This window comes from Mauremys reevesii, linkage group 9, assembly GCF_016161935.1.
Source record: "Mauremys reevesii isolate NIE-2019 linkage group 9, ASM1616193v1, whole genome shotgun sequence".
In the NCBI taxonomy this organism is placed as follows: domain Eukaryota; kingdom Metazoa; phylum Chordata; order Testudines; family Geoemydidae; genus Mauremys; species Mauremys reevesii.
In genome coordinates this window covers 44574005-44600218 of record NC_052631.1, presented here as the reverse complement: position 1 = coordinate 44600218, position 26214 = coordinate 44574005, and the positions used below count along the sequence as shown (strand labels likewise).

At 42.9% G+C, this 26214-nt stretch overlaps 1 protein-coding gene across 2 annotated transcripts in view; it reads right to left on the bottom strand.

Moving 5' to 3' along the window:
• Nucleotides 1-12796: 12796 nt before the first annotated feature.
• The window catches only part of AMER3 (APC membrane recruitment protein 3), a 55495-nt gene continuing 42077 nt past the window's right edge, over nucleotides 12797-26214 (bottom strand). For both annotated transcript variants that reach the window (XM_039489146.1, XM_039489145.1), the window contains one exon: nucleotides 12797-13059. The gene's annotated coding sequence lies outside the window, so the exon portion shown is untranslated. The remainder of the gene's footprint in view (nucleotides 13060-26214) is intronic.

Here is a 26214-nt window from a genome sequence, read left to right as displayed (position 1 = left end):
GCTGGAAGCAGCTCCCATCCCTCCCCTCCAGCATAGTGACGAAAGGCTGCACATTCTGGTGTGATCCCTGGCAGAAATCTGGGGAGAGGAGCATGTGACCCTGCATGCCACCCCACATGATGTCTCAGGAAGACGTGGCAGGAGGTACCAGGAGAGGCGGGTCCATCCTGGGGGCCCAGCCTGGCATGGAGGGCAGAGAGCATCAGGCACAGAAAATCGGATCGGTTGGTCACCCCCGACCCCCAGTGTGAGAGAAGTGTATGGGAGTGTGTGTGTCACCTCTCCCCGTGTGTGTGTGTGTGTATGTGGGGAGGTAGAGGTTGTGTGTGTCACCCTTTCCAATGTGAAACCTAAAGCCTTAAAGATAAGAAGGTAAATAAAAAGAATCCAACTACGCCAGGGGTGGGCAAACCTTTTGGCCCGATGGCCACATCTGGGTATGGAAATTGTATGGTGGGCCATAAATGCTCACGAAATTGGTGTTGGGGTGCAGGAGCGGGTGAGGGCTCTGGCTGGGGGTGTGGGCTCTGGGGTGGGGCCAGAAATGAGGAGTTCAGGGTGCGGGAGGCGTGTGTGAAGGTCTCTGGGGGGCGGACCCAGCGATTAACACTGACCTGCAGGCTGGGTGGCTCGCTGAGGTGAATCAGAGGGTGGAAGTGGCACTCCCTCCCTATGCCCCACCGCCTGCGGCTGGAGTCTGTAACTGGTTACCACCTTTGAAAAGCAAAAAACCCCAGCCGTCCTCCTGCCATAAGACAAGCCTGCCACAACCCCAGCCCCCAACCACAAGGCAACTCCACAACCTCCACCTCTTCAACGGCCACTTATGGTATCTAGAGAGATAACATGTCTAGATAAGATTGGTAACATCATCTGTTACTTAAACTGCAGAAGTGGGAAAACTGCAGCATCTTTAGCTGGACACAGAAACTTTTAGCATTCGATAGCCAAGTGTATTGTGATAATAATGCAAATGTTTAGCTCCACATAAAAAACATGGCAGATTGAATTATTTTCCGGGCAACTCGCAAATCCATTTTAAAAATGGCCTGGCCGATCAAATACCGGCCAGGTGGTAACCCTATTCACTCAGGCCCGGGCAATCACCCTGCTTGCCACCCCCTAACACTAGCCCTGAGCATGACTCTCCCAGTGCTCTGTGGGTGGGTGCGCACAGTCCCCCCAGCACCCTGCATCGTGCCCCCTTTGGGTCCATGCTTCACAATTCAGCCTCCCAGCAGTACCTTCCTGCCCTTGCAGGTGTCCTTCCTGGCTCTTCCCAGGTACCTCAGGCCTGTGGAGATGGGAAGTCTCCTTTCTCGGCCTGCAAGCAGAGCTGGGCCAGAGTTAAAAAGGAGTTCCACAGCCAGCCATGATGGCTCCAGCACAGGACAGGGAAGTAGCAGCAGAGGGGCTGGCTGCAGGGGAAGGCTGGGTAGGAGGGAGCTGGGAAGAGACTTGCCCTGTTGCTGGCAGGGAGCCAGCAGTAGTGGTGGCAGTAGGTCTCAGGACAAGAAGCTGGTGTGGAGATCCCAACAAGTTTCCTCTGTTATTGCCCCATACCACACTGCCCTTAGGGAGGGGTTAGGAACTGCTTGGGTCAGTCACTGTAGCCCGTAAAGAAGCCGTGCCTTTATTTCTGGCAGCCCTATCCATTAGACTGAATATTCATGGTGGAAACCCACTGAGGGCTAGAGCCTGGAGAGCCGAGCGCGTGGAGCGCCAGCCAGTGTGCTGCTGGACCTGTAGGGGGCTGGTGTGCCACAGCTCTAACAGCAACCCTGCTGCAGGGTCAGTTACAATACTCAGTTGTTCCCACTGGTAAAGGGGGGGGAATATGGCTGTGAAAACCTGACAAAATGAATACAGGTACAACAAACAAATAAAACATCCATTTACTCTTTAGGAAACAGCATGTTAGAAAACAGCATTCAAAAGCAGCACAAAATGTACCCTTGGAATTACAAATGCTACTCAAATAAGTTCAAAATATTGATCCAGGCAGGGCTCAGATTTTTTGGTTCAATTCTAATCAGTGATTTTTTAGAAGATGATGATTGCTCAGAAGAACATCAAGGCTGAATAACTTTTCAAAAACAAGTTAGCAATTTTTCCACTGTGGAAGCTGTTCCATATGGTCTTGTTCTTGAGCCCCTTTGTTTTATTGTATTTGAACCATATACACGCAAGGCAAGTATAAGAGTATCCAAATGACACATACAGCACTTATGGCAAGTTATTAATACAGTGATATAAGTTCATTCAAATTACAGAGACACAAAAAACTTCATTTGAAAAAGTCTGAGATTTTTTTAAATTAGGTAAAACAGTATGTTTTGTAAATATCAATTTTGTTTTTACAGATGACTGCTCCCTGGGATGCATTCACATACAGGTTTGCTGTAACATGCAAGTAAGCAAATATATATAACTTCATTATACAGCTGAATACCACTGCATTCTACTTTTACACAATCGCTCTGCCTAGCGAATCTGTGCAGTTCTTTTCATGCAGAAAATATATACTGTACATGAGCACAGAGGACAGTTGTCAGACACATCCCTTGTGCACCGTAATACAAACTCACATTTTCTTGTGTGCTGCTTATTTAGCTAACTCACAGTCATAGCAATGTGAGCCTTTGTCTTTTCCATAAGGGACAAGAAAGGTGCTCTCTGATTACTGTGCCGCCAGCTTCATTGCACCTTTCTCTTTGTATTACAGCATCTACCATTAGCCCTGGTTTTGCAAGGTTCTGAGTGCTCTTAACTACCACTAAAGACCCACTGAAGGAATTTTAGGGTGTTCAGCACTTTCTTGCATTAGGCTCAATAGTATTACACCTTATATTGAATCTTGTGTCCAGTTTTCAATGTTTTTAATGTTCCAGCATGGGCGAATTTGCAGTCTTCCATCCATGTGTGTGATTTGCATGTTTAGCTCCTCATTACCATTAATAGATGTACACGTTCATGTTAGTATTACAGTAAATTGTTGATGTAAATCCTCCATAAATGGATAAGAAAATGCTTACCACTAAAGCCATTCAAATTCTCTTAACATGATTAGACTTTAAGGCTTCAGTTCTGAGAGATGCTAAGCATTCTCAATGCTCATTCACTTTCAGTGGGATTTTTGGGTGTTCAGGACATCACAGGATGGAGCTGCAGGCCCCATGATAGCAAATATACTAGGGCTGTCAAGTGATTTAAAAAATTAATTGCGATGAATCATGCTGTTAAACAACAATAGAATAATATTTATTTCAAATATTTTTGGATGTTTTCTACATTTTCAAATATATTAATTTAAATTACAACACAGAATACCATGTATAGTGCTCACTTTATTTATTTATTTTTTTATTTTATTGCAAATATTTGCACTGTAAAAGAAAAAAATATTTTTCAATTTATCTCATACAAGTACTGTAATGCAATCTCTTTATCATGAAAGTTGAACTTACAAATGTAGAATTATGTACAAAAAAACCTGCATTCAAAAATAAAATAATGTAAAACTTTAGAACTTACAAGTCCACTCAGTCCTACTTCTTGATCAGCCAATCACTCAGACAAAGAAGGTTGGTTACAATTTGCAGGAAATAATGCTGCCTGATTCTTGTTTACAATGTCACCTGAAAATGAGAACAGGTGTTCACATGGCACTGCTGTAGCCGGCATTGCAAGATATTTATGTGCCAGATGTGCTAAAGATTCATATGTCCCTTTGTGCTTCAACCACCATACCAGAGGACTTCATCAGCTTCCATGCTGATGATGGGTTCTGCTTGATAACGATCCAAAGAAGTGAGGACAGACGCATGTTCATTTTCATCATCTGAGTCAGATGCCACCAGCAGAAGATTCATTTTCTTTTTTGGTGGTTTGGGTTCTATAGTTTCCACCTCAGAGTGTTGCTCTTTTAAGACTTCCAAAAGCATGCTCCACACCTTAACCCTCTCAGATTTTGGATGGCACTTAAACCTTGTGTCAAGTGCTATAGCTATTTTTAGAAATCTCACATCGGTACCTTCTTTGCATTTTGCCAAATCTGCTGTGAAAATGTTCTTAAAACGAACATGTGCTGGGTCATCATCTGAGACTGCTATACCATGAAATATATGCAGAATGTGGGTAAAACAGAGCAGGAGATATACAATTCTCTCCCCAAAGAGTACAGTCACAAATTTAATTGTTGCATAATTTTTTTAATGAGTTTCATCAGCATGGAAGAATGTCCTCTGGAATGGTGGCTGAACCATGAAGGGGCATACGAATGTTTAGCATATCTGGCATGTAAATACCTTGCAACACTGCTACAAAAGTGCCATGAGAACGCCTGTTCTCACTGTCAGGTGACATTGTAAATAAGAAGCAGGCAGCAATATCTCCTGTCACTGTAAACAAACTTGTTTGTCTTAGTGATTGGCAGAATAAGAAAGAGGCCTGAGTGGACTTGTAGGCTCTAAAGTTTTACACTGTTTTGTTTTTGAGTGTAGTTATGCAACCAAAAAACACCTGCATTTGTAAGTTACATTTCCACAATAAAGAGATTGCATTTCAGTACACGTATGAGGTGAATTGAAAAATACTATTTCTTTTGTTTATCATTTTTATAGTGCATATATTTGTAATACAAAATAATAATATGAAGTGAGCAGTGTACACGTTGTATTCTGTGTTGTAATTGAAATCAATATTGAAAATGTAGAAAAACATCCAAAAATATTTAATAAATTTCAGTTGGTGTTCTATTGCTATAAGTGCAATTAATCTTGACTAATTTTTTTGATCACCATTAATTTCTTTGAGTTTTAATTGCATGAGTTAACTGCGATTAATTGACAGCCTTAAATATATATATTAAATTAGTGGAAGTGTGAATGTTCAGCTGGTCTCTGCACTCTTGCCCATTTGGCCCTATGTGATTCTGAGACAATGGAGTGGCACAGTTTGGCAAGAGTCTTATACAGTGAAACCTAACAATTCTCCAGCCGTTAACTCTTAATCATTATTTTGTGTTCAACCCTGAAGGGACATTTCTACTGAGTCATACTGCTCTGTGTTAAAATGTTGCTTTTATTTCTAAAGCTACCACATTTATGTGGATCTGAATGCACATTGCAAATATCAGATACAAAAGTAACTTGAGAAATGCAGTATTTCAACTTAGAAAAGCATTTTTGCCCAAATTCTCATTTGGCTCTCAAAGGCACATATGTACCTATGGTTTCTGAGAGCAGAATTTGATTCACAAAGTCTATTTTACAGCACCTCCAAGAATTGTAATATGCCATATTAAAGTATATTCTTCTTCATTTTCCCTGTCTGATCCTTTGCCATTTTTCTGTATGCAGAACTCCCATTGACTTTAATGGGAGTTCCACAATTAGAAAGATGGGAAAAGGCCTGTGTGTATAAACTTGGATTTCCAATCTATGCTCCCTTACACAGTATCCAAGTCTTAATTTCTTGTATTTTCCTCCTTCAAAGAAGAATTAAAAATCCTTTTTTAATTAAAATGTATGTGTAATTAACATGGCACTTAAAAATGTACTAGGCATTTATAGTAGTTGGATTGGAAAATGAGTCTCTGCTAACTGACTAGTTTATAAAAACACCTACTACCAGATGTAGTACTTGCTACCATAGGGTTGCATAGGGTTGGGATGAAGGTTTCTTTGACTAGGTAAATTGAGACTTGCTCCTCTCAAGTGTTTTGACATGCACTGCCTCCCAGTGGTCAGAAAACTTCCCTCTTCTCAGGCACAGCTGCAAAACTTTAGGAAATTATCCAGTTCCCATGTGTAGAGCCCGGCAAATCTGCAGATATCTGTGGACTATTTTTGCAGATCGCAGATTGGATGCAGTTACAGATTTTGTATCTGTGCAAGACTCTACCCATGTGGCTTGCACCTAGGAATTAGCTAGTTTCCTATGGATTAAATTATATTAAACTGGTATTCTGCCATCTGAAAACCTTATGTGTCAGATAACTACTGTGTACAAAAGCACATGCACTTCTACCCAGAGAAGAGATTGAAGGAAAAGGGCTGCATTATGTTTGTGCTAAAGGCCATATTGTAGAGAAGGAAATAAATAAAACTGATAAATGTTCGCTATTGTTGAATAATGCTTTTTTAGTGCTGGAAAATGGTGTGTAAAGTAAACAAATAAAATGATGTTGAAAAGAGGCCATACATAACATAGGATTTAAGTGATTTTAATATGCAATGTAGAATATGGTAACTAAAATATAATACGTAAAGCATAATACTATACATCAGATATGAAAGATATAAGAAAAAAAGTTAGCAAAATATGATAGTCATAGCATATAAATGTATATAGTTTAATTACATTCAATCATAAGTACTGAAGTATTCAACAACACTGTAGTCCATGGTTTAGAAACAATGTGCATTTCAGATTTTCCATTGCAAAATCCATTCTTCAGCTGAACAACTTTGCAGAGAATCTTTTGTTTACATGTGGCATCCATGCACACTTTTCCCTACCAAAGCTACCACCAGTACTTTTTCCTTTCCCATAGCAGGGGATATGTCAATGTTTCTATATTTTTCTTACTGTTTTTAAATGTGCCTCAATCTAATTTCAACTTTGCTGTGCATCTTTAAACCAATGTCCACCTACCAGGGACCTTGTAACTTAGCAAGAGCAATAACAGAGAAGATAAATACCAAATGTGAGGCAGGCCAAAATATGGCCTTTTCACATATTCACAATACCCACCCATCCCTTTTAATAACCCAGTCTTCTGAGGGACACTTACCTTGCATGCACATGTCTAAAATTTCTGACTGCATCACTTCCACCGTGTGTTCTTAGTATTATGTAGGTCAATTTTGTTTGGTGATGAGTGCCCTCATCATTCACAGAAGCTGAGGACGCTCAGCTCAGCATGTGGTCAGGTCCTTTGCCCCACTGACTAAACAATCTGATAACAAGCAAAATGAAAACAGTGGGAGGAACATGCTATGCTGTAGAGACCTTGTAGAGAGACAAGGTGGGTTAGGTAATGCTAGTGGGAGAGTGGCACTATATGTAAAAGAAAGTGTAGAATCAAATGAAGTAAAAATCTTAAATGAACCAAACTGTACCATAGAATCTCTACGGATAGTAATTCCATGCTCAAATAATAAGAATATAGCAGTAGGGATATACTACTGACCACCTGACTAGGATGGTGATAGTGACCATGAAATGCTCAGTGAGATTAGAGAGGCTATTAAAATAAAAAACTCAATAATAATGGGGTATTTCAACTATCCCCATATTGACTGGGTACGTGTCACCTCAGGACGGGATGCAGAGAGAAAGTTTTTTGATACCTTAAATGACTGCTTCTTGGAGCGGCTAGTCCTGGAACCCACAAGAGGAGAGGCAATTTTTGATTTAGTCCTCAATGGAGCACAGGATCAGATCCAAGAGGTGAATATAGCTGGACCGCTTGGTTATAGTGACATCGCTGTGACGGGGAAAACACCACAGCAGCCCAACACTGTAGCATTTAATTTCAGAAAGGGGAACTACACAAAAATGAGGGGGTTAGTTAAACAGAAATTAAAAGGTACAGCAGCAAAAGTAAAATCCCTGCAAGCTGCATAGAAACTTTTTAAAGACACCATAATAGAGGCTCAACTTAAATGTATACCCCAAATTAAAAAAACATAGTAAGAGAACCAAAAAAGAGCCACCATGGCTAAACAACAAAGTAAAAGAAGCAGTGAGAGGCAAAAAAGCATCCTTTAAAAAGTGGAAGTTTAATCTTAGTGAGGAAAATAGAAAGGAGCATAAACTCTGGCAAATGAAGTGTAAAAATATAATTAGGAAGACCAAAAAAAATTGAAGAACAGCTCGCCAAAGGCTCAATAAGTAATAGCAAAAAAACTTTAAGTACATCAGAAGCAGAAAGCCTGCTAAACATGCCACTGGACGATCGAGATGATAAAGGAGCACTCAAGGGCGAATTCTTTGCATAAGTCTGCATGGTTGAGGATGTGAGGGAGATTCCCAAACCTGAGTCATTCTTTTTAGGTGACAAATCTGAGGAACTGTCCCAGACTGAGGTGTCATTAGAGGAGATTTTGGAACAAATTGATAAACTAAAGAGTAATAAATCACCAGGACTAGATGGTATTCACCCAAGAGTTCTGAAGGAACTCAAATGTGAAATTGCAGAACTACTAACTGTAATCTGTAACCTATCATTTAAATCAGCTTCTGTACCAAATGACTGGAGGATAGCTAATGTGATGCCAATTTTTAAAAAGGGCTCCAGAAGTGATCCTGGCAATTACAGGCCAGGAAGCTTGACTTCAGTACCAGGCAAACTGGTTGAAACTATAGTAAAGAACAAAATTGTTAGACACATAGATGAACATAACTGTTGGGGAAGAGTCAACATGGCTTATATAAAGGAAAATCATGCCTCTCCAATCTACTAGAATTCCTTGAGGGGGTCAACAAGCATGTGGACAAGGGGGATCCAGTGGATATAGTGTACTTAGATTTTCAGAAAGCCTTTGACAAGGTCCCTCACCAAAGGCTCTTAAGCAAAGTAAGCTGTCATTGAATAACAGGGAAGGTCTCAAGTACTCCACTCCTTGCACACTTTGGGTGTGCGAAGAATATAAGACAAGGAACAAAATACAGTGGTTGGTTTCACTGAGCCACAAAAAAATGCATAGGGTTTCGATTATTAGTCTTCCTTCCTTCATCTTAGGATTGAGTCATTTAAAATTTAGTAGACCATCAAGATGTGTAGACTAAACAGAAATACTAATGCATTACAGACTGAGAGACCTGAGTGGGAACCTGTTGCTTCAAAGCACACTGCAATTTAAAATAAACATTCACATTATATGGGTTCAATTTGTCAGCACATCTGAAGCTTCACATGCAACGAAAATGAAGCATACACAATGTAACCAGTTTATCCTAGATACTTGCTGCTGAACCAGTGGGTGGCAGCTATGTTTGTTTGCCACCTGATTCAAGGTGGGCCATGAGAAGGTTGAATATTTTTTTTAATGTTCAAAGAAAAAGATTGGATTTAATTATTTTTGATGGGGTATTCACCCCATGCAAGCCCTGGCAGGGTTAATATTGGCAAGAGAGGACAATTAGCCATAGGCTGCACCTGAAGGAGAGCTAGGATGTGATGAGGCTTGATTGGGGATGATGCTCACCTGTGCAGAAACAGGTGGGACCTGGGTTCCCTTACAATCCACTGTGGGAGTGTTGCAGTGGGTATGGAGACTGCCTGAGACTGTGCGGAGAGAGACCCTGGTGAGACCTCAGAAGGGGAAGACGATTGTGACTTAGCTCGAAGGCTAAGCCATGGAAGAGGCAGAGCGAGTGACCCGGGCAATGGGCTGACTGACTGCAGGATGGGGCACCCACATTGGTGAGCTAATTCCCCAGATGAGCCATGAGGTGGCACCAACAAGGAGTGAGTAGCATGACCCCATTACATACTTGTCCTCCCTGAAAATTTCTGCACATCTCCCAACATTTGTGCAACTCCACTGAGGCTAGCAACTCTGAGACAATTAGCATAGATTGGTGGCTTGAATTTTCACTATCATATGTAATGCAGCACATCTGGTGGGGCTGCTGACACACCCCCTATACTGCCCAAGCTAGAAGGTTATAGCAGACTCATAAATCTCTGTGGTCTAGCCACGGGGGGTGGGGAAGATGAGGGGAACCTTTGCTGTGAGGAAGACCATTTGGGCAAAGTACAGGTGTGGGGGCAGGGAAAAAGCCTCCCAGATACTTTTAGTCCAGGCAGCTTGGGTGGGGAGGCAAGGATGCTCACACAGAACTGGTGGGTGGGATGGGAAGGGAAAAAAACAAGGCAAGAGAAGAGCAAATACCAGTTAAAGAAACAAGTACTGCTTGGGTGTGACCCAAGAACCACTAAATGCCAACCAGCAAGGGGAAGCAGAAGGGTTACAGGCACCTCATGGGGCAGGTGTCTGCTCAAATGCAAGCCCGTGTCACTATGGTCATTAATATTGTTGTGAAATACAGATACTCTGTCAGGAATTGTGTGTATATATACTGAAAAATTGTTTTTTAAGTCTGTATCAAGGTATTAGTCACCAGCAAAGGTGGAAAAAATGGTTTTGCTCTAGACAGGAGGTAAGCAATGTGTATCTCTGTCAGGATGTAAATTAAACATTCTAAGCTAATGCAATGGACACCTCTTTATATATGAAGTCAAATGTTAAGAGATGTGAAATCAACAGGGAAGGTGCACGGAGGAAAAAACAAGCCAGGGGGCGGGGAGTTATTCTGGCTAAGAGTAAAGACAGTGAACTTTGAGGGTATTGCTGAGAGGCAGAGAAGACACCATGGTATCCTGCACCTAGGAAGTAAATGGACAGCATGCTTTCATTCAGAAAAATGGACTCTCAGCCATTTGGTTGAAAATGCTGCAGAAGACTTTAAACAGGACATTAACCTCTTAGTTAAGCTTAGTCTCTAGAAAGCTGTTTTTGTTTTTATATGTAACTATTTGTTTCCAATATTCTTACTCACTGTTACTTGAATCTTTGATAATAAACTTAATAATTGTCTAACTATAAATATATATCTGATATTAAGCTGAGTATTGAACATGAGCTGAAACTCACAGGCTAGTGTGTTTTGTTCCTTTTGGAACAATGGATCCGGAATGTCTGTGAGTAGCCAGGAGTTGGATTTCTCAGGGGAATGCTTCAAAGGGGGTTTGGAGATTGGAGTGCACCTATTGTTAACTTGCAAGGCAAAGTAAGGGTTGGCATAGCCCAGAGGCAAGTGCTTGAGTGGCTAACAGACTGGTGGTGTTCAGGAGCCAACACCTAGCTAAGCACAAGCAACTTTCCCTCACTTTGGAGTCAGGGGGTAACAAGGTGACTCTCAGCCCTGGGCACCCTGAGAACTGGTCTAGTCACTTCACCTCCCTGTGCCTCAGTTTACCCATCTGTAAAATGGGGATGATGAGATAATGATACTGACCTCCTTTGTAAAGCTTGCATAAGAGCAAGCTGGTATTATTATATATTTCTATTAATTCTAGTTGAAGTATTGGCACTTTTCTACTACTATCACCTTGTTTTGTTCCTCTCTTCTGCTCCCTCCCACTTGTTACCTAAGCCTAGAATCCATGGGAAAAGGGAAGGGTCCATCATGTGTCACTTTGTGGAGAAATTCTGGCCGTGTGCTCTCATTGGCCATCAGTATTGCAAGGACAGTTTGGAAGTAAACAAAGTGAAGATAAGAGGTCAGTTGAATAATTCTAAAAGAAAAGAGATCAGTTTTGTGTAAGAACCTGTTCTTCACAACTTCTTCTGTTGAGCCATATGTTTGTTTGTTATTATTTGATTAGCCCACAAATAGTGTGTCACTTTAGCATTGCTGAAGGGATGCCTATGTGATGAATTGTTTGTGATTTTAGACTTTTTACATTCTAAATGATAAATTCTTGGCAGCCCACCCTTACCTATATCTCAGCAGCAAAGGAGGGTCACAAATGTTCCTCTATACTGTAGAGGACAGGTTCTTTGTATCAAATGCTTTCATCCTGAAGATGACCTGTACTGGAAACCTTGGTGACCCTAGTGGGTAGGTTTTATTTCATAACTATCCATGAGAGACATTTTTGAAACCATATGCTATCTCTGGAACACTGAATTTCATTTCACAGGTCCCTGATCTCAGTGCCTTATGTTATTTTTGTACCAATTCAGATTCAGCAATATTTAGATAATACTCACTACATTATCCACTTTTAAAAAAATCTATCTACAGTACTTGACTGACAGCTGCAAATGTGCAAGCAAAGGGTAACCACATCTCATGCTTCAAGGTGTAAAATGACTGTTTGTGGAAATCAGGAAAGAATCCTCTTCCTTCACCTCATTCTCCACCCCATATTACAACATATAAATCTGTATGAATTATGGATGATTTTTTCCCCTTCCACAAAGCATCAGATGTCAAACCCTATTTGAGGCAGGATATCGGACTAGACGATCTAATGTTCTTTTTGTAGATTGTAAGGCCAGAAAGGACCATTAGATCACCAGTCCAATCTATAGGCCATAAAACTTCTATGAAGTTTCAATCCAGTATAATCCTGTGCCCTTCCAGTATGTGACAGTTTGCAATTAAGCACAAGTTAGAACTGTCTAGAAAATAATGGCTCTTGAGTTAAACCCGCTTGAGAGGCTTCTTCACAGAAAATGAAAGTCCAGTTAGTGGTATATCTAATATCTGGGTTCTAAATTAGAAAAATAAGACTTTCTGGGATTAAATAAAACCACGGTTTCACACTTAAACAGGGTGTTTTTCTTAGAACAGAACAAGTAACAACTTTTTAATAGTCATTCTCAAACACAACCCTCTATAACTAGGGTACACAGTAAACAAACTTCTTTGGAGAATATAGACCACTTTATACTTCCTGCTGTTTTTATCTCCATATTTACAAAATGTTTTAAACTAAGTGGTAAATATCAGCATACAAACGTAGTCTGCATGATCAAGTTTAAGATGATTAAACTATTACAATAACATTTATTAAGCACTTCTGTGAAGTTCAGTAGAAATTCACAATATTTACATTATCCAAAAGAATGAAAATTATTTAAACCAAGTTAATGCTTATTCGGCACATATTTGCATTTAAAAAAAAAACATACTGGCATTTTTTGTTGCCTGAAAGACTTCATCATATGGTGCAATATGACAAAAGATATTTCATTACTCATTCATGTCATGGAACAATTTTCACCATAATTTCATTGCAATTTAAAAATGGAGCATGTTTATTGCCCATTTGCAAACCTGGATTCAAGGGTGTGTGTCATAAGCTCCAACAATATTTGTTAATAAGATGACAGAGTAGGATGATTTTTCCCGTGTAGGGTCTCCACTGGGTCCCTTGGTGCAAAATCCTTGTTGCTTATGACACCAGTTTGACCTCATTTACACACACAGGTGGGAAGCCATCATTATTTACAACTGGTTTCTTCAGTGTTGCACCTGAAATATAAGCAGAAAACATACTGAGTTTTCATTATATATTGCTTCTAAATACAGAACAAAAATAAGCTGTGTTTAGTGTGCATTTTTAGTGGTCTTATTTTATTATACAAGTTGAAAGAATAAATGCAGTAGCGTGACTAGAAAAACAAGAATAGAAATTGGCTGCAAATAGCAACGTGGTCAGAAAAATCTCCTGTTCATTGTGATTTATTTATTTTTAACAATGCAACTGATGTTGCACTGGTATAGTAATACTGCCCTCAGCACTGAAATCCAGCCCCTTCTGCTTGGCACACTGCAACACTGCCTAGCATTGGAGAACAAATAGTGACAGATACGTCAATAGCGGGAGAGTGCAAAAATGCTCTGGAGATGCCATAGTGGAAAATGGACTGCCTTCTGATCAGTGGAGATGACACAGGGCTGTGTAAGCAACAGGACTTCCCCTTCCAAGAAGATGACTGCTGGTAAATGTCAGTGCTACATGTTGAAGTGGGCAGTTGTTTGGGCTGGGGCATATGGTGTTTCTGACTTTTGAATCCTTGTGAACTGATGTATTGGTATTAGTCCCCCAGATCTCCCCAGGCTGTGTAGGCTGCCTCCAGAGAGACCCAGCTGCTCTTCAGAATTATTCCAGGAACTTATTTCCTCATTACCAAGTGCTATGAGACATGTACGTGCAGTGACCAAAGGGAAGTCAGCAGTGTGTGTTCCATCCCAGCAGACTCTTGTAGAGGGATGTGACTCGCTGGCGGGGCACCTCCTGCAGGTCCTCCGGGGAACTGGCTCTTCCAGCCTGGAGTGTCCTCTGCAGGACAGTGTCTTGCCTGTCACTGGCCCCCATATCCTTCCCAGACCACAGTGCCCTTTGCCTGGGCATTCTGCCCCCCAGCAGCAACTCCCAATCTGGGTCTCCCCACCCAGGGGAACCCCCAACCCCCGCCTTGCCTCAGTGGCGACTGCCAGTCATCGTCTAGCCCCGGTCCCTGGGGCAGACTGCAGTCTATAAACCACTCATCATCGGCAAGGGGGTGTTGGACCTGCTGCCTCTGCTTATCTCTGGACTGCCCCTCTGCAGCCCCAGTACCCTTAACTAGGCCTGCAGCCTGGGGTTTTGTTAGGCTGGAGCTCCCCAGCTCTCTCTGCCCTTCCTCAGCACTGCTCCACCCTAGGTACCCTTCTAAGCTTCCCAGGCAGCCAGATCCTCTCTCTCAAGAAAGCTAGAGAGAGTGTGTCTCCTTCCTGCTGGCCCACCGCCCTCTTATAAGGGCCGGCTGGGCCCTCCTTGCATTGGCTGCAGCTATGGCTGCTTTCCAAATCAGCCCAGCTTTTCCCCAGCCACAGCCCTCTCCCAAGGCTGTTTTAAGCCCTTCAAGGCACGGCAGGGTGACCACCCCGCCACAACCCTATACTGAGTTGGGCGGGAAGCAGGTGACTTTGTGTAGAACTAAGCAGAGAGTGGCCAGGATGCTCTTTTCCCACTTAAAATGTACAAGCATAATTTCCCACCCTACAGAACACACAACACCAATTAATGCTGTAGTGATTGGGGTAGGAGATTGAGTCAACCCCCACCACCTCTCCTATAGCTCTGGAAAGTCATCTGAACTCAGATGCACTGGCCAGGTAGACAGGAAAAGCCCCGCGAACTTTTGAATTTCATTTCCTGTTTGCCCAGCGTGGAGAGCTCATCAGCACAGGTGACCACGCAGAGCTCATCAGCACAGGTAACAATGCAGTCTCCTGAGAATCGAAAAAGAGCTCCAGCATGGAGCGCACAGGAGGTACTGGATCTGATCGCTGTATGGGGAGAGGATTCCGTGCTAACAGAACTCCGTTCCAAAAGACGAAATGAAAAAACATTTGAAAAAATTTCCAAGGCCATGATGCAGAGAGGCAATACCAGGGACTCAGTACAGTGCCGTGTGAAAGTTAAAGAGCTCAGACAAGCCTACCAGAAAACCAAAGAAGCAAACAGAAGGTCCGGGGCAGGGCCGTAAACATGCCGCTTCTACGCTGAGCTGCATGCAATTCTAGGGGGGTCCGCCACCACTACCCCACCCCTGACCGTGGATTCCGAGGTGGGGGTAATCTTAGCCATGGCTGAGGATTCTGCAGACGGGGAAGATGGGGAGAACGGAGTGCTGTGTGCTCTCTACAAGCTCGTCCTCCTCTTCCTCCTCAACAACCAGGAGCTTTTTCTCACCCTGACGGAATTACCCTCCCAGCCCTCCCAAGCAACTATCCCAGACCATGAAGCCATGGAAGGGACCTCTGGTGAGTGTACCTTGTAAATATAAGACATGGTTTAAAAGCAAGCGTTTTTTAATGATTAATTTGGCCTGAGGACTTGGGATGCATTCGCGGCCAGTACAGTTACTGGAAAAGTCTGTTAACATGTCTGGGGATGGAGCGGAAATCCTCCAGGGACATCTCCATGAAGCTCTCCTGGAGGTACTCCAAAAGCCTTTGCAGAAGGTTTCTGGGCAGCTCTGCTTTATTCCGTCCTCCATGGTAGGACACTTGACCACGCCATGCACATAGCAAGTAATCTGGTATCATTGCATGACAAAGCCTAGCTGCGTATGGTCCCGGTGATTGCTGGCATTCAAGCAACATCCGTTCTTTATCTCGCTGTGTTATCCTCAAGAGAGTGATATCGTTCATGGTAACCTGGTTGAAAATCAGGAATTTAAGTAAGGGGACAGAGATGGCCATTCCTACTGAGCTGTTTGCCTGTTGCTTAAAAGAAATCCTTCCCTGCAGGTAGCCATGCGGGGGGAAAGGCGGGGGGGGGGGCACGATTGGCGCTGCTTTTTTCTGCCTTTAGCTGGTAGGGATCTTTCCTGCTACCAACCACGCGGTTGTGGGGGTGGTGGAAAAGGGGGTGTTTAGCAGTGATCTTCCATGATACCAGCCACGGGGTGGTTTCTGCTGCTGCACGTTAACTGGAAAGAAGCAGCACTCAATGGGCTTTGCTTGCTATTTGGGAAAGGAGGGCGCTGGATAGATGAAGGCTGCAGAAGACGAAAGACAATGGCTTACCATGGCTGCATGCAAGCAGAATTCTGATGCCCAGATCTGCATCTGTGATCTGTAACACCAAATCTGCAGGCACTCAATATTAAGAAGCAAAATGTGACCTTGTAGTGAAAACACATGTGCTTTGTAAGGTGAATAGTGTTGTTCACCATGAAAGAGTATGACCATTGTTCTCTAAAATGTATCTTTTTAAATACTTCTCTCCCTTTTTTTCCCTCCCTCATGCAGCTGCAAATTTTTCAAGCAGCCTTTGGGACGGAGTAGGGATATCTCAGATAAGGCGGTGGAAAAAAAAGACGCGAGAAGAAATGTTTTCGGAAATCATGGAAGTGACCCGCAATGAAAGAGCGCATCTGAATGAGTGGAAGGACGTGGTAGCAAAGTACAGGAAAGATGCCAGTGACCGTGAGGATAGGAGGGACCAACGTGAGGATAGGAAGGATGAACGTGAGGACAGGAGAGATGCTCGAGATGAGAGGTGGCGGCAGGAAGATCAGCAGTGGCGGGATGCAACTCTGGGACAGCTGCGTGATCAAACTGACATGCTCCAGCGTATGGTGAAGCTTCAGGAATGGCAGCAGGATCACAGAGTGCCGCTGCAGCCCCTGTATAACCACCCTCCCCCATCACCATGTTCCTTAGCCTCCTCACCTGCCAGACAAGTAAGAACTTGTGGGGGTAGGCTCCGTGCACCCGCCCACTCCACCCCAGTGGACAGCCCAACCAAAAGGCTCTCATTATTATATAATTATGAAATTTTTATAGTGGCCTTTTACTTCCCTACTATTCTCCTCCGAAACCCCACCCAGGCTACCTTGTCAGTTCTCTCCCTCTTTTTATAATTAAGTAATAAAGAATACATGATTTTTAAATGAGAGTGACTTTATTTCCTTAGAAAGCATTCTGTGATCGAAGCGGGGGGTGTCTTACAGTGAATGAGTCAATCAAGGCGGGGAGGGTTTAATCAAGGAGAAAGAAACACAACAGTCACACCGTACCCTGGCCAGTGATGAAACTGGTTTTCAAAGCTTCTTTAATGCGCACAGCTTCCTGGTGTGCTCTTCTAATCTCCCTGGTGTCTGGCTGTGTGTAATCAGAGGCCAGCTGATTTGCCTCAGCCTCCCACCCCGCCATAAAGGTCTCCCCCCTTACTCTCACAGAGATTGTGGAGCACACAGCAAGCAGCAATAACAATGGGGACATTGGTTTGGCTGAGGTCTGAGCGAGTCAGTAATGTGCGCCAGCGCGCCTTTAAATGGCCAAATGCACATTCTACCACCATTCTGCACTTGCTCAGCCTGTAGTTGAACAGATCCTGACTACTTTCCAGGCTGCCTGTGTATGGCTTCATGAGCCATGGCATCAAGGGGTAGGCTGGGTCCCCCAGGATAATGACAGGCATTTCAACATCCCCAACTGTTATTTTCTGGTCTGGGAAGTAATTCCCTTGCTGCAGCTGTTTAAACAGAGTAGTGTTCCTGAAGACGCGAGCATCATGAACCCTTCCTGGCCATCCCACATGGATGTTGGTGAAACGTCCCTTGTGATCCACCAGTGCTTGCAGCACCATTGAAAAGTACCCCTTGTGGTTTATGTAGTGGGTGCCCTGATGCTCCGGTGCCAAGATAGGGATATGGGTTCCATCTATCGCCCCACCACAGTTAGGGAATCCCATTGCAGCAAAGCCATCCACTATGACCTGCCCATTTCCCAGAGTCACTACCTTTCGTAGCAGCAGCTTAGTGATTGCTTTGGCTACTTGCATCACAGCAGCCCTTCAGTAGATTTGCCCACTCCAAATTGATTCCCGACTGACTGGTAGCTGTCTGGTGTTGCAAGCTTCAGGAGGGCTATTGCCACTCGCTTCTCAACTGTGAGGGCTGATCTCATCTTTGTATTCTGGCACTTCAGGGCAGGGGAAAGCAAGTCACAAAGTTCCATGAAAGTGCCCTTATGCATGCAAAAGTTTTGCAGCCACTGCAAATCATCCCACACCCGCAAAAGTATGCGGTCCCACCAGTCTGTGCTTGTTTCCCGGGCTCAAAATCGGCGTTCAATGGCTATAACCTGCCCCATTACCAGCAGGATCTCCAAAGCGCAGGGGCCCGCAGTTTGACAGAATTCTGTGTCCATGTCCTCATCACTCTTGTTCCCGCGCTGCCGTAGCCACTGCCGCCTCCTCACCTGGCTTTGCAGGTCCCAGTTCAGCATTGAGTGCACGAGAATGGGTGAGGTTTTTAAAACATCCATGATTGCTGTCTTGAGCTGAGCAGGGTCCATGCTTTCTGTGCTATGGGTCTGCACAGTTCACCCAGAAAAAAGGCGCGAAACGGTTGGCTGCTGCTGCTTTCACGGAGGGTGGGGTGAGGCTGTACCCAGAAGCACCCGCGACAATGTTTTTTGCCCCATCAGGCACTGGGATCTCAACCCAGAATTCCAATGGGCGGGGGAAACTGCAGGAACTATGGGATAGCTACCCACAATGCAACGTTCCAGAAATCGACACTAGCCTCGGTACATGGACGCACACCGCCGAATTAATGTGCTTAGTGTGGCCGCGTGCACTCGACTTTATACAATCTGTTTTAAAAAACCGGTTTCTGTAAAATCGGAATAATCCTGTAGTATAGACGTACCCTGAGAGAGAGATTGAATAGACCAGAAAAGGGAACAGAGCCTAGGTAGGAAAAAGGGAAGCCAATCCTTGAATCCCATCATTGTCCAGACCCACCTAAAGAGAAGGATATATTTTTTCCTTATTTTAAAAAAATATATTTGATATTGTTGCTTTTCCCAGTGTGATCTAGAGAAGCCTGGATATTAGCAGATGGCCGCGGGGTCGCAGGAGAGATTATTCTCAAGCTTTCCATTTTCTGTGTGGGTAGATCTATTTTTGAGGCCATGATGATTCAGATATCATTAAAATTGGCTAGTATATATATGTACACACCCTTCATGGCTCCCAGGGCCCTGGCTTATTTGGAGATTTGGCTTTTTGAGATTTTTTTTAAGTATAGAGGAGAATTTACAGCTTCCTTTTCCTCTTGTCAAGTGTTAATCTTTCCATGTAGCGGGGAAAGGTATGGAAGGAAGAGTGGAATTATTCCACTGGAGGGAGCCAGAAGGTAACTTGTCAGGTATGTTGGGCTGGAGAAGATAGATGGGGGGGGAGATTCCTTTGAAGGGATACGTCCACAGGGTTCCCACCTCTCTGAGCTCCGTGTGGTGAGTTTCTCAGTGTGAACTTCTATAGTTGTGTTCTTTTCTTGACTTTTACTAGGATTTCAAATTCATACATTTGGGAGACAGTCGTGACCCTTCTCAGTGGGGCAAAGGGTTATTCTTAGCCTTCCAGTGCACCTTGACACATGCCTACGATCCACCTCTGCATTGCTAACCTGCCAGGGTTTTTTAGGAGAGAGCACAAATGGCCTTACTGCTTGTGCTGCTGCTCATTACACAGATTGAAAGAGGTGAGGAATAGATATATTCCTGACTTCCCCCCTCAGAACTGCTGTCAGAGCCAGGTGCTCATCCTAAATGGGGAGGGGTGCTAACCCGTGGCCAATCTCTGCAGACTGCACACACATTGCAGCAACACTCATTCAGCGAAAGCAGTGACTTTGTGACATTCTGAAGCTTTTGCACTTTAGTTGTTGATTTGAACACTGTTTTCCAGGGATTACAAGATAACGAATAAACCATCTGCACTATCCAGCACTTCAAAATTTAGTCCATTAACTGCTGGAACTGTTAAGAATTCATTGATGTGTGAATTATGCACAGCACCACAAAGTCAAAAGTGCAAACCCTGCTTGTGAAACTCTGCCATCTAATGGTTGAAAAAGTGATTCATGCTCCATCTGTTTTTATTCACATTTCGTTTTGCAAACTGCTGGATATATATTTGCAGTACATCTTTTGAGTTATAGAGCCTTACTTGGACAATTGGTCCTTGCTGCAACACTCACATTTCTGACAGATGTATTCCTGTGGGTTGCCTTTGTATGCCAAGATTGCTGGAGATGAGCACATTGAATTAATGAATTCATCAAGTGAACACCCGAGATCAACTCTCAGATTATTTCTGGCGAGTACAGACAACTTCTTAGCCATATTCCAGCCATTTCTACTAACTACAGAGGTGTGGCACCTGAAACTCCCAGAGTCAGTAACTTATTAGTGTTCCCAGAACAGAACTAAGTGGTTTTGGTTGAAAAAGGGAACTTAAAAGCTGAAGATATTCTTTAGCTATTTGAATTATTTTTTCTCTTGGATTTATTCTGCTGGGTTCTCAGGATGTTGAATACTCATGAAGGTGCTTGTGTCAGACTGTGACCCTGTATAATACTCAGCAGTTCTATAAAGGACCAATGGCTAACCTGAGTCCCACCCCCTGCCCACCAGCTCAGGTGGTGCTCCTCCAAGTCCAGTGGGAGCCATAAAGGAGCCCCTCCTTTTTTTTCCCCTCCAAGTCAGTCCAGACAGAGCCCCTCCTTTCTCCCCCTGGCTTTGCAGATGCAGGAGTTGCATTATAAAACATCTTTGCTAATGTGTTTTAAGTGCTGCTGAAAGACGTGCTAGCTTCTAATTTAGACAGGGTTTAACATCTTTATAATCATAGAACCAGAGTTTAAGGCCAGAAGGAACAGATATAGTCACCTAGTTTGACCTGCATAATCAGCCAACATATTACCTGGTCACAGTTAATGCTACATGAGCAGTCAGAGCAATAGTACCAGCCAGTGATCAACCAATGGGTTGGAGCAGGAGAAATGGAGGTGGTAGCTATCGGTATAGTTTCAGACAGTTTGGTACTGAAGCAAGACTCCCTGAAAATCCTAATGTAATTGTAATTAATAAATACATGAGATCACAGCAGCTTGGAGGGCAATAGCTATAGAATGGTACCCAAAGGAAAAAGTGTAGTTTTGGAGCCTGTGTACTTTGTTAGATGCCTTAGAGGTCTTTGGAATGGGGGTCCTATAAATCAAAATACCTTACAGCTTGCTGATTGTAAATGATTTCATGTGCACTGTGTCACAGTCTTGGAGATTGCACCTTCTGCTCTGTGGTTCTAAACGTACTCTGTCAACTTGCTGTGGGGTTTGCAGGTTGTGCTGACCGTCAGTCTGCATTAGCATTTACAGTGAATCTCTGTCTCAAGGTCACTGACAGTCTAGAAATCAATTTTCAACCTCTCCATCCTGTCTTCCTCAAACTGATTGTTTTTTTTTTCTTATCTGTCTGTGTGAGAGAGGGAGCTGCTTGCACAAGCCTGTTTGTAAGATGGGACTAACTCATATGCTTGAGGTCTTTTGTCACTACAACTGAGTGAATGTGACGCAGTAAAACCTGCAATAAAATGATGGTAAATAATCTCTTCCCATATCTGTTTTAAACCTTACAGGTAATACTTGTACTTAACGTTGATGTGAGTGATGTCACTGCTGAGTTTTTTTGCTATTTTGATGTGAACCGTATTAAATTTTAAGTGGTAACCCAGATTCTCCAATTTTCAATAAAATAGAATCAAGCCTAGAGGCAGTGATGTATTTAATGTTGAATACAACCTAGCTATGTTTACAATGTCATGCCAGCTTGGATAATATTGGATAAGGCATGTTTGGTTAACTTGTGAAAATTAGGGTCAGCAAACATGATGGGCAATCAGTTACATGTGCCAAGCTGATATAAGTCCATCTGAGGATAAGCTTCATAATCAAGTTCTCCCTGCTTCTCCCCGCTTTCTCAATCACTGTGGAAAATGTCACCATTCTGCCATTACTGAGGCCCATAACCTGGACATCAACTTTGACTTGAGTGCTCCTCTAGGTCCTCACATCCAGACTTTTTCTTTTTCTCCATACCATGTCGAAGATAGGGCCCTTCCTATCTATACACACACACACACACACACACCTCTAAAATTCTCATCCCGGCTCCTCTGTGTCTTGATTATTGAAACATCCTTTTCTGTGGTCTTACAAACTAGGCAATTATGCATCTGTCATCCGTTCAGAATGCTGCTGCAAATATTGTTTTCCTAGTCTGTTGCTTTGACCATATCGCCCCTGGCTTGCCATTCCTCCATTGACCACTCCTTCTCTGTCATGTCAGACATAAGTTGCTTATTTGTCTCCACTTGTCAAGGCCCTTCATGGCCTATCCCCACTGTACCTACCATCTCTCATTCTCTATAAAAATGTTACGTCCAGTTGGCTGACGTCAGCCTCCATTGCTCACTTGTTAAATTGTCACTTGTTAAACCTTTGTGCCTTCTCTCATGCTGCCCCTCCTTCTTGGGAGGAGCTCCTCATAAATCTCTGCAAAACTTACTCATTGTTCTCCTTCAAATCCCTCCTTAAAACACTCTTTTGCTGTAAGGCCTACAAAAAACTGGACAACAGTTAGGCTCCTGTTGCACTAAGACCATAGGCGCTGACTCCATGGATGCTCTGGGGCTGGATCACCCACAGGAAAAAATGGTGGGTGCTGAGCACCCATCGGCAGCCCCCCTACCAGAATCTCCCCCTCCCAGCACCTACCACCTGCTGCGGATCAGCTGTTTCATGGTGTCAGGAGACACTGGGGGAGGGGGTCGAGTGGGGGCAGAGCCTGGGCGGAGCCAGTGGGGCGCCCCCCTCCCCGGCAGACTAGAAACTTGGTGCCTATGGCTAAGACGTCTGCCTAACATGCTGACCAATACTGTGTCTCTGTTTCCTTGTACTCCTCTATCTATGTTTCTATATACATCCGTGGTCTCTTTCTTGGACTGAGATAATAAATCCTCGGGGGTGGAGGGACCATCTTTTTGTTCTTTGTTTGTATGGCACCTGTCACAATGGGGTCCTATCCGTGACTGGGACTCCTAAGGTGGTACAGTAATGCAAATAATATGTGAGTTAGGTGTGACTAGGATAATCTCTGCTACAGCATTTTGAAAAACCAAATCCAGTGTAGGCCCTCTGGCTTGTTAGCCTGGATATTGTACTATACAAAGCCGTATCCATTTTTGCCTATTCAGTACACTTATAAAGCTGCCATATAGACAAATTTATGTATGAAAAGTTTTTTTGTAAACATCAGAAGAACAGGCAATAGGAATGAAGTGATGCAGTGCCCTGACCCATGCAGAAACCTTTGTCCAGCCCACTTAACTTAACTGTTCCAGAATGAAAACACTTTCACTCCCAGGGTCAAATGAATTTCAGTTTGTTTCATTGACAAAGGGCAGGCAGCAAGAAATAAACCTGAAGAAAGACTGCAAGGTAGTCCATATAATTTCACAGGCTGCATCTTTTAGCCATGAAGAAATAAGGCAATTCCCAAAGGCTTCTGTCAGCATGAGAGCATGTGAAATTTTCACTGGAAAAAATAAATTAGCACAATTTCAAATTCCAAACCTTTGCAGCTAACATGTTGGCCAGTAAGCGAATGTATAATCTCACATTGATAGGGACTATCAGTTCCAATCAAACAACCTAAAGAAAGAATAAGGGGGGACGTGCTTTTCTATTTCTCCAGGGCATGGGAGGGAAAGAGGGTCTTTATCCTTCCAATACTCCCCCCTCTGTCAATGGGAAGGCAAACAAAAATGCCAGCAGCCCTCTGGTCACATTACCAATGCAGACAGTGATGAAGTGACTCATTCTCCAGTGCTCACCCCCTATGGGGAAGCAGGATGAATAGATCAGCTCTGCCACTGCCTAAGAAGGATGGAAAGACCCCTTTGGCACCTCTGGGAAGAGACTGATATGGGATTTTTTGGGGGCTCCTGCCCTTCCTTACTTGTCAAGGTCATAGGGTATGATTACCTCAGGGTTCCTTAACCATGTTTATGACATAATGATGACTTCCATAGCAACCAACTGTGATGTCAGAGAGAATGATTGACTTCAAGAGGGAAATTAGCAGTGGGAGCTGATGAAAACTCTTTGGTAGCAAACTTTTGTTTTCCTTGCCAACACCCTACTTAAAAAAATAAAGAAAATGTAGCCTAGAGAAACATTGGATGTTTAAAAAGGTTCTGATGAAGTTTGAGCAGCACTTTAAGAACTCTTCTCCAGAAGTAAAACTGAAGAGAACAGTGGGAAGAGATTACAACATGTGGCCACCAATGCCATCTAATAAAATTGCTAGAAATGCAGTGGGAATGTAGAGAGCTCCTGATTTGTCTTTACTAGCTCAGATTCTCAGTGCTGCCTTGGTTTTTTTAGGCTTCTTCAAGATCTTCTTAGTTGTGCTCTTAGCTAAGTCAGACAGGCACCTGCTATTCTGCAATGGAATTTTCTTTTTCAATCTCATTAACATATATTCAAGTTGTAATTTGTATTAGCTGGATGTTGTCAAATAGGTAAATAGACTTTTAGTTGACCCTCTCACACTTCACAACCATATTTTTAATCACATTTCACATGCTTGACCTCGCATGATGCAGACCGCCTAGGAATTAAAAATGGATGAGGCACTAGTCTGGGGTTCAGCTGAGTGGCTGCATTAGCACTAAAACTGTGCTGGAGTTGAATTATTGATAGCAATAGCAATTTTTACTTTCCGTTTTGCTGCTGAATAATAGATTAAAAGCTGCATGGTAAGATTATTTTCATTACTCACATAAATGACTTGTTCGATTAAGAGTGAAAATAACAAACGAAAAGTGCCTTGGGGTGGGAAATGAATTAGGCTTAAAATGTTATGGCTTAGAATGTTTAGCCATTTTGGGGGCCTTTTCCAAAAATCATTTAGATTTAACTTAAGTAACAGAGGGAGTTTCATATAATTCAGAAGATCAGGAAATACAATTGGACAAAACAAGGTAACAGATTTGAGGGAGCAGGAAACCTATATATATTATAGCTAGTGACCAATCATAAGCTAAATAAAAAAAAAATTAAAATAGCCAGGCTAATTCCAGGGTATTCATTCTTTAACACTGCCCAGCTATTAAGTCTCAGACCTCCTGGGGTGCTACACCCCAGGTAGAGGTATCAATGCCATTTTAAAAACAGCATGAAAAAAGTATTTAGGATGTTTTGCATCTCATATTTTGTTAGATAGCAATAAAAATGTCTATGCAGGGCATTTCTAGGGATTAACGATCAGTTTGGGAAAATGGCCTTCAGCAGTGCCTCTAGCCATCGGCTCCTCTGGCTAGTCATTAATCCTCAGTGGAGGTCCTGCCCTGGAGCAGTATTAATCAAAATCATCCTTGCTGAAGACAGCAGCCCTAGATGCTGAGTAGGGTGAGGCACCTTTGCATTTCACATGTGCATAAATAGAAATGAGCCCAGCTTCTGTCCTGCAGCACTGAGACTGATGTTGACTTTGAATTAGACAACTTTCCCCCCCGCCCCCGGCTTTGAACTTTTCACAGTGCAACCACAGCAAGTATCTGAGAGGATGCCTGGACAGCTTTCTATTTCTGTTTGGCTAGCAGTCACTCAGTAAAAGGAAAAAAGAAATCCTCATTGAACTTAACAGTTCCACACCAGTAGATCAAAAAGCACTGGTTACAGCCAGGCTAGAACAGTGGGTCTTCAAGAATGGTTTACATGTTTTCCATTCCACTGTTTTTACTTTTGAATAAAAAAGCTAAAAGTACTGCAGTTATAGGCATTTCCTCTTATAGGATTCTCAAAACCTTGTCTTTTAAACATTTTAGGGCCTGATCCAAAACCCCTTAAAGTCAATTGAAAGACTTCATAGCACCTGATGTAAAGCCCATTCAAGCCAATGGAAGACTTCCATTGACTTGAATGGGCTTTGCATCAGGTGCAATGAAGTCTGTCAATGGAAATCTTTCCATTGACTTTAACTAGCCTTGGAAGGATTAGATTTTTATTGCTAAATGTCAGCCAACATTGATTTTTTTCACACACCCCCCCTCCCTCCACACATACTGACAAAACAATATTTTCATTATTAATAAAAAATTTACAGATAGGTGAAGTAAGACAAAAGCTCCTTGAGAACTTATTAGTTTGATTTATAGACATTTACTATGTCAACATCACATGCTGAAAAATACAACTTGTGTTTTAATGGGTTTAACTCCTTGAATCTCAGCATCTGTCATAAAAAATAATTCTGACCAACCCATAACTGTCT